The sequence below is a fragment of the Rhinichthys klamathensis genome, unplaced genomic scaffold (assembly GCF_029890125.1).
Source record: "Rhinichthys klamathensis goyatoka isolate OS25496 unplaced genomic scaffold, OSU_Roscu_1.1 h1tg000018l_1, whole genome shotgun sequence".
Taxonomy (NCBI): Eukaryota; Metazoa; Chordata; class Actinopteri; order Cypriniformes; family Leuciscidae; genus Rhinichthys; species Rhinichthys klamathensis.
In genome coordinates this window covers 2385791-2396001 of record NW_026606569.1, presented here as the reverse complement: position 1 = coordinate 2396001, position 10211 = coordinate 2385791, and positions in this window count along the sequence as shown.

The window sequence follows — 10211 nt, the reverse complement described above, 5'->3', positions numbered from 1 at the left end:
GTCTGGAATCGGATCCCCCTCTCCTTCAGGGCAGCTTTGATTGGCCCATATGCTTTGCGTTTTTCGACGATATCAGCTGCATAGTCGTTGTCAAAGTAAACTCGCTTGCCATCGATTTCAACCTTCTTCTGCCATGCTTTCTGAAGAACCATCTCTTTGGTACAGAATTGTAAAAAGTTCACTATTATTGATCGCGGTGGTGCGGTTGTTGCCGGTTTCGAAACGAGCGCTCTATGTGCCCGTTGGACTTGGAGCTCAACTTCAGCTGGCAGTTCGAGGTGGGTTTTGAATAGTTCACTTACAAAGTCAGTGACCGATTTGCCTTCTTTTTCTTCCGGTACTCCATAAATTCGAATATTATTTCTTCTAGAGCGACTCTCCAAATCCACTAGCTTGTCCTGCATCTCCGAGTTTTGTTTCACGACTGTTATCAGCGTATCTTTCATTTCTAAGCAGGCTAATTCCAGGTCCGCTATTCGTGTTTGAGCCTCTATGATATTGGCGTTTTGGCTCTGCACCTCTCGCAAAACTTCGGTTTTGAATTCAACGAGGTCATCCTTCATAGTTTTCATGACATCATTTTTAAAATCACTCAGGTCCTGTCTCACAACTTGCTTGAAGTCCTTCAGTTCTTTGGATAGAAGCGCCAGGCTTTCGAGCAGAGTGTTTTGGTTAACAGTAACTTTAGCTTCAGAAGCGTTACCTGAGGCTGTTCCTTCACCGCCATCTTCGTCAGGCCCGGTATCCACATCCACATCCGAGTTTACTTGATTTTTGCTCATCTTCTTGTCGATCTTATGACTTCTTTGCATTCTTCCTCCTTTCATACTCGAGTTTAGTTTATTTCACTGCTTTTTCTAGTGCTAGGAGGTATTTTTTTAAACGACTGTGGGGAGCAAACCGTTACACGTCCATCTCGCTCTCTTGCGCCACCGGAAGCCAATTCTTGGTGATTTTAATATCCATGTTGACAAACCCTCCTGCCATCTTACAACAGAGTTCATGAGTCTGATTGATTGTCTTGGTCTCCGACAACATGTGAAGGCTCCTACGCACACCAAGGGCCACACCTTAGATCTTGTCATTACTGACGCGGCTCCCATAAACAACCTGGAGGTTAAAGATCTGGGAGTGTCTGATCACAAGTTGGTCTCTATGGCCCTTACTTTCTCACTGCCCATCATTAGACCAAAGCGCCAAATATCATTCCGGAACTGGAAGCAAATAAACCCAACTTCATTCACTGCAGACCTTCAGTCCAATATAAACTGCCCAGCCTCTACAACAGTGGACGGACTAGTGGATCACTACAATACATCATTGAGCAGTGTAACATCCGCACTTCAATATCTGGCTCTCCATCACTGTCTCCGTCGTCCTCCAACCCCCTGTCCGGTGGATTGACGATCTTTCCTTACTTTGCCGAGGTTCAGCAGAGCCATGTTGGGGAAATCATCAATAAAATGAAGCCGTCCGCCTGCATCCTGGATCCCATCCCGACTGTTTTGCTCAAGTCGCTCATTTCCAGTGTCAGCCCAATCATCACTGAGTTTATTAATCTCTCACTAAAAACAGGCGTTGTCCCTCCTGCCCTTAAAGCTGCTGTCATTCGTCCGATACTTAAGAAACCAACCCTAGACCCAGAGGTCCTGGGAAACTACAGACCAATCTCCAACCTCCCTTTTCTGTCAAAGGTTCTAGAGAAGGAAGTCGCCACTCAGCTTCACAACCATCTAGAACACAATAACTTATATGAGGTTTTTCAATCAGGCTTTCGTTCGGCCCACAGCACCGAAACAGCTTTGCTAAGGGTGACAAATGACCTTCTCATGGCAGCTGATTCAGGATCACCATCACTGCTCATTCTACTCGACCTAACAGCGGCATTCGACACGGTTGACCATACCATCCTTCGGGACCGCCTCCACAATGCAGTTGGACTATCGGGAACAGCACTGCAGTGGTTTCAGTCCTACCTCTCTGGCAGGACTGAACGAGTCATTTTAGGAGATTATGAGTCCAGGCTGCTCCCTGTTACGTGTGGTGTCCCGCAGGGGTCAGTTCTCGGCCCTATCCTATTTATTCTATACCTGCTTCCCCTCGGTTCTGTCATCAGCAGGCATGGACTATCCTTCCACTGTTATGCGGACGATTTGCAACTATATATTAAAACTGCTCCAAGCTCCTCCGCAATCTTGTCACGACTCAACACATGTCTTCTGGAGATTAAGGTATGGTTGGTTAGCAACTTCCTCCAGCTAAATTCCGGTAAAACTGAGGCACTACTTGTTGGAACCCCACAACAGATCCACTCCTCGCCCGTATCTCAATTCATCCTGGACGACCAAGCCATCACTTTCTCCTCCTCTGTTACAAACCTAGGGGTTTGGTTTGACCCGCAGCTGACCTTCAACAAACACATTAAATATATTTGCAAAACCTCATTCAACCATCTTCGAAATATCTCCAAACTACGTCCTCTTTTAACTCTTTCAGATGCAGAGAAACTTGTTCATGCTTTTATTTCCACCAGGTTGGATTATTGTAACGGATTGGGATTTCTGCCAGAAACATGCAGAAGCTACAATACATCCAAAATAGCGCTGCCAGAGTCCTCATGAGAGTCCGAAAATATGATCACATAACTCCCATCTTACACTCACTCCACTGGCTCCCTGTTTCATTCCGGATCGATTTCAAAATTCTGCTATTCACACACAAATGTATCACTGGTCTTGCACCACCCTATCTACAAGAACTCATCACCTTGAAATCCTCCTCCCGCACTCTCAGATCATCAGGTCACCGACTTCTTCAGGTCCCGACCACAAGACTTCGCACTATGGGGGACCGAGCTTTCTGCTGAGCTGCACCTCGGCTTTGGAACCACCTCCCGAGTGAGCTGAGAGAAGTACAGAGCCTGGACACCTTCAAATCAGAACTGAAGACCTTTTTATTTAGAAAGGCTTTTATGTGCTGATTGTTCTATTGCTTTTATTGTTCTTAGTATTCTGCAGCTATTATTGTTGTTCTTTTATGTAGCACTTTGAGATTCTTTGGAATGAAAAGCGCGTTATAAATAAAATCTATTATTATTATTATTATTATAAACACGTCCCGGAACAAAAACATTACTGGTGTACATCTTGTGACAAAACAATGGCACTGACATTTTTTAAGATCCTGGCAGTGCAAGTTGCTCTCATTTAAAACAGTTCAAACATGCATTTTAGTCTAGGACAAGCCTTGTCTGTGAAGCTGAGAATTAATTTAATAGGTTATTTTCTAATGTATAATTGATTATTAAACTAAAATTCAGCAAGAAAACCCTTAAATATCATGACTGTTTAGACTATTATACCTTTGTTTTCTGAAGTATGACCACCAGCTTTCAATTCGTTGGTTTGTGATTAAGGAGCCATACATGTGGCTTGAAGCCCCTGCAAGGTCATCTGTGTGGACTGATCTCAGAGAACAGTGGATTGCAGCCATAGTTCCATTTTCAGTGCCACAGTCTGTGCGAAGAAGCTTTGGTATGACTCCAAATTGTGTGGCACACTGTAGGTAATAAGCAGCTATAATGTCTGGGTTGTTATTGCTAGCTCCACAGTTTAACCACATCACTTTGCGTGAGTAACCATCAATGCAACCACTTATAGCCAAACCGTATGGTTTTAATTTGTCATAGCCATCAATGTGCCAGACATGATTTGGCCCCAAAGAATGGTAAACCCTTCTCACAAATCTTCTTCTTGAGCGTTGTTCAATGCCTAATGGATCAAGGTCTGCAATCATAAGCATTACATCTTGCCTTCTCACTGTAAGATTGTATTTTTGACGCAGGGTCTGGCACATTGTGCGGTAACCGTAATGCTGTCCAGAACCATTCAACTCGCCAACGATAGCTGTCCGGACAGCGTCCAAAGGCGAGTAGTTTTTTCGTTTGTACAAGGACAGTCTGTTCAAATTTTTTTTTAGGGTACGAAGGCTCATTTTAATGTTGTGCTTCGATGCCAAGAAATCCACAATGACACTGTAACTGTGTCCATCTCTGAAGTACTTTCGAAGAAGATCATCCTCACAAACATGGACTGATGACTCTAACCATCAACAAAGGATACAATATAGAAAGGGTATTATTAAGTAACAACTTTAATTGGTAGAAACATCTGACTCAGAATTTAGTTAATAAACTTAGTGTGCTCAAATAACAGTAACTTAAAGGAACACTCCGACTTTTTGGGACTTTAGCCTATTCACCTTATCCCCCAGAGTTAGATAAGTCCATACATACCTTTTTCATCTCCGTGGGTGCTATAAGTCTGTTTGACGCACCCACCGCTAGCCTAGCTTAGCACAAAGACTGGATGTAAATGGTTGCAGCTAGCATACTAATCCAAATAAGTGACAAAATAGCGCAAACATTTTCCTATTTACATGTTGTGATTTGTATAGTCACAGAGTGTACAAAAAACAAAGTCACATGAGACACAGACATATTTTAACCGTATAAATACTGGGAACTATATTCTCTGAAGGCGAAGCACTGCTACTTGGGCGGAGTGATAACCGCAGCACCTGAGACGTACCGTACCCAAACTCTGAAACGAACTCTCTGCTCCTCACCACGGCGCGTCTCAGGTGCTGCGGTTATCACTCCGCCCAAGTAGCAGTGCTTCGCCTTCAGAGAATATAGTTCCCAGTATTTATACCACAGCCACAGGCAGACATCTAAAGTATCAGTCTATGGTTATAGATCGCTAATTTATGAATTGACTGTAGATGTAAAATTTTACTTTGTAATGTTTTGTGAGTTCTATGATCCTGGCCCGTGGGACAACGGATGGAAATTAGCCTTTGGCTAAAATCCGGCATTTTTACATGCATGTACTCCATGTTATGTTCATTAAAATGCACTGTCCCAATCATAGACTGTAAAAAAATATGGACGTAGTATCCGTGACGTCACCCGTAGGTTTCTGAAGAGCGTTTTTGAAGCCTAAAGTGGGCGTCGCCGACCGTCGCCATCTTGGCAGCGCGTCACCTCTCGTCACTACCGGATAACAGAAAATGGGCAAAGAGGCGGGACGTGGGTGGAGCTGAGGTGCTAATGCTATATGCTACTGGCCTCGCGCTAAAGTGACCGCTGTTTGAAGAAGTAAAGCCAATAGTTTATGTTAATGTTTTTGCACAATAGTTACTAAAAGACGTAACTAAAAGTGAGACTATTTACTTTACTTTTTTATCAACTTTATTAATCCGACAAAGAGCAGCATGTATACAACAGTACATAACACAGATCACACACATTTCTCACAACATACAAGCAGTCAACTATGCGTATCGTGATGCATTATTATTTTGCTAGTTAAAAATGTATTATCATGCAGACAGTAACTTACAATATTGCTCTGAGCTTGTGCGTGTGACAGTGATTCATGTGCACACATGGCCTCGCACGTCAAGTTCGTAAAGAGCTTTATTCAGTCCATTTTAAAATCTGATTTTGGCCGCCTCTCAATTTCTCAGATGGGTTAAACCAAAGATATTACCTCAGAAGTTCAAGTAAATGAACTAGAAATCCGCGCTCATTTAAGTGTGTGCATCTATTGCATGGACGGAGAGAAAGCACTGACACCTGCAGGATTTCATCTGACGCTACTTTTTATTTTACACTAAAAAGTTAAATAAGCATATCTGTTCCATGAGAGCAACAGTACCGCATAACAAGTGTGTGGTCTCTATATCTACAGACGTTTTTAAATCTAAACTCCAAAAAGCAATGAAATTGTCAGACATCCATAGTCCATACATCCATAGAAACAACTGGAAATACAGCGCTGGTTGTTCTCTCCATACTCGACAACGACGGAATCCAACGGCGTGCATGGGCGAAGGTATAATACGTGTATTAAATTGTATGAAATAATCCCGAAAAAAGCACAAACACGGCAGAGGGTGACGCTAACAGACAGCAGACAAACGACTAGCAGTGACAGCAGCGGCAATCCGCCTGTCAATCAAGTGGCCACGCCCTAAATTATGCAGAACTTTAAGGCTTAATATAATTTAAACGGACGAGTTGTAAAAAAATTCACCCCCCTCATAGTCGTCATGAAGGGCAAAATTAGCTATATAGACCAAAACAACTATTTGCCACCAGGTTGTAAACATATTTTATTCTGCTGTGAAGTTGGGCATTTTAACATGGGGGAGATGCAAATTTGACTCCCTTTTGCAGTCAGCCTCAAGCGGCCAGTCGATGAATTGCAGTTTAATTCACTTCCGTGTTGGTTTCAAGAGAGAGACGGGGAGGTTGCCGCTTGGTCCCAATCAAATAAAGAATAAAAAATAAAAAGATTTCCTGCATGGATACACTCTCTATGCGTTTAACCTGACACCCGACGAGGAATGTGGTCAACACGTTTCACTAATTAGATCAGGAAACATTAGATTAGAAGTACGTTTCAGAGTACCCCTCGCACATCCTGTTAATATTTTAATATACTCAGTCTTTGATTCAATTATAGAAATATCAAATCGGAGACAGGTGTTCGCAGAGCACTACTGAATACCTTTGAAATGAACACAGTGCAACTGACGGTGATCATGGATAACATTTCCAGTAACACAAATTTTTTAGGCGTACTACCGAGCGATTACCTACCTAAAGAGCCTTTAAAGGATGTACCATGCATGCTAATTTTGAATACACAAGCTTCAGACGAACCAGGGGAACACTGGATCGCTGCATACATACGTCGAGATGGCGTCAGCTGTTTTTTTGACAGCTTTGGTAATGCACAAGATGCACATCGTTTTCCTGCATCTTTTCATAACTTTCTAAAAAACAATTCTACAATCGTTCAGTTCTCAAGCAAACAAGTTCAGGATTATGCCTTTGATACCTGTGGACAACATTGTGTGTTTTTTCTGTATTATATATCAAGAGGTTATGAATATGAGAATGTTATAAAAATGTACCATAATGATTTATTAAAAAATGACACCATGGTCTCTCTCTTTGTGAAAAAATTGAAGCCTAGTCTCTGTAACGGTAAAACATTTAAATGCATTCAGTGTGTACAGTCTGGTTAAAATTGCTTTTTAATTATATATATATACACACACACAGATTCGTCTTGCGCGGCTATGAGGAATAATCCTGGGACATTTACAACAGAACAAGTGTATAAAATCCCTGTCGAACTCTTAATTTGAATTAATCTGTGACATCACATGTGGGCGGAGTCGGGACATGCACGGACAAGTTCATATCTGCGGCTGTAACGAGACATCGTTGTTTGTTTGGATGTGTGTGCGTTCTTGACAACGTAAGTTTCTATTAATATACTTTAAGTGAATTTGTATGTGTATAAGTAGACGCAGGTATGTTTATTCAAGGCTATTGTTGTTTGTGGTTCTATTTATGCACATGCTATTGTTAAGAAGAGAGTTCCGATTAACAGACATGCACAAATATACGGTCACTCTGTGTTTATTGCAAATGCATTTATTAACCATGCTGATATTGATCGCTGAAATATTTGTGTGATGTTATCATTTAGTATACTATTTACAGTTTGAGGGTGTTGTTAGAGTGATTTATCACGAGTAGGCCCATTCTATTTGTTTAGCAAAATCTTGTGACTCTGTTCTATTACTGGAGCAAGGGCTCCGCCTAGTGGTCATTAGTTTAAATTCATTTAATACTGCAATTCCCAAAGTCAGTGTTGCTTTATTATTGCAATATATATTTGCCAGCATTGTAGTTAAATATTTGATACGTTTATTTAATTTATTCATTGTTATTCATTTATTTCAGAAACCACACTCATAAAACTACATGTAAACAAACTACTTGTGGATTTATTGGAATAAATCAATGCTTGGGAACTGAAGCTGTCATGAACTTATTTGCTAACAAACCTTCTGACCGAGGTTGAGGATGAGATGTTGACAAACCAGTCCATTAATGTACATACATCTTTAACAACAAGTGCTGGTTTCACTTCGAGGAGGACCAACAGATTCAGCTGAGAAGTGTAAGTGTTTTATGCTTGTGCTTTGTTCTAATCGCGATATAGAATAACGTTAGTGTCTGTAAACAGAAAAATAGCATACTGTTTAAATGTGAATCATGTTTCTCTCTGTGTGTGTGTGTGTATGAATGAATGAATGAATGAACGCACAGATGCGCACTGTTACAGACGAAATAAAAGACAAAATTTCGTTGACTAGTTTTGGATAAAGTTTTTCAAATCAAATAAGCATCAAATAAGCTTCAAATAAGCTTAAAATAAGCTTCAAAATAAAGACATCAGCTTTTGTTAGGAGTTTCTGGGGATAGAAGTGTCCAGACGTATGCACCCTGTATTTTAAAGAAGAACATTTAATTATTTGCGATACATTATTCATTCACAAAGAATTCAGGGACATTATTCATGTCCCTAAAGGTTGGAGTTTTCCTCATTTTTTAAATGAAGGCATTACGATTTTTTATTCCTCTTATTAGTCAACTTTAGCATGGGTGTGTTCACTTATTCTAAGCAGTGTGTGTGTGTGTGTGTGTGTGTGTGTGTATATATATATATAATTAAAAAGCAATTTTAACCAGAAACCAGTCCTTTGTTGTGTATCTTTGGATTATGTTGTGTTGTAAATAAATCCAAACAATCTAAAAGCCATTCTTTTTTAAATCTCCTCATTCTTTATGCAAGACTCCTGTAATGATATGGCCTGATAGCACCTAATAGAGCCATTATGGGAGGGTCTTTGTCTTTCTCAGGTGTGAAATGCCATACATATTAATGAGAGATCACGCCTCCTCGCATAAAGCTTTCTCACACTAAACACGTCATACACATTATAAAAGACTTTATTGACTTATCTGAATGAGTAGTCAGGATGATTCTCACATAGTTTTGGAGCAAATATTCTAGACTATGTGATACAATTTTCAAAAGTCTTGTGAAGAAATAATCAATATGTGTTTTGTGGCCTTATTTCAGAAACTTTTATTTTTAAGTTTTTCAATAACCATGCATAAATAATATTCTCTCAAAAATACAAACATGTACATACATGTTGCTCACAGATTATGGTAGCCCCGTTTGTGCTATATAGAGTGAATTTACACCTGTGCCATTAACATGTGTATAAATAACTGAAAAAAGCACAAATGTCAGTGCATGTCAAAACATCCCAAGGGCCCCAAAAACCCCTTGGTCCCCAGAGGGTTAAATATGAAAACAAATACATTATTGACATATACAAAGAATGCATACAATATCAGTGAAACAAAATGTAAATCTGTAACCAAATCATTAAAAATACTCTTAAATTAATTTAGAGAGACTAACTCTTTAAAACTCTAACTCTTTTTATCTTGTAACTGATTCCAATCAGAAGGATCAGCGTAACTAAACGCTCAAGCAACAAGGGAATTTGCAACCTCACGTTCCACAAGTCTTCAATACGTTTTAAGAAAAGCATTTCTACTGTTGGAAGGGATTGTAAAGCCCGGCTCGATCGACCCAATGGAGGCATTCGATCAGAGGGTGAAGGTCTCTGCGCGTTACTGTCTTTCCGCGTGGCAAAGTAATTTGATTAAATGAAATACGTTTCCTCATGTATATTCATCTGACCCCATAAATGAAAAAGGTTTTAATGATATCTGTGCATCATTAATTGTGAGCGAATGTTTGACTATTCTTTTTAACTCTTTACTGAAAATAATGTCAGAGTCGATTAGAATAAAATCAAATGTTTACAATTTATTAGGTCAGGTAAATGTAACATGCGAATTTCATAAACAGTTTAAAGATAATTGATACAAAACCTCAAATGCGAACCTTTAACATTATGAAATACGTGATGCTGAGTCTTGGCGACTCTCAGCATTCAAAGGCCAATTTGAGGTACAAATCGCCCTGATCCTTTTGCTGCATTTCATTATATAGACAGAAACTTCTTTCACATGGAAACATGTGCTAACAATGGAAATTTGCATTCAGAGGTTACGCCTTTTGAGAGCAGGAGACCTTTTGTCTCGGGAACACAAGAAAACAGGTAGATCCAAAAGCAGTATATTTATTGTTAGGGCAATCCAATTCGTAGTCATCCATGCAGGGTTCAAAATCCATATTAGCAGTCCAATAAACAAAGAAACAAGACAAGAACAGGCGAGAAACAACTTTGGAAGTGGAAGT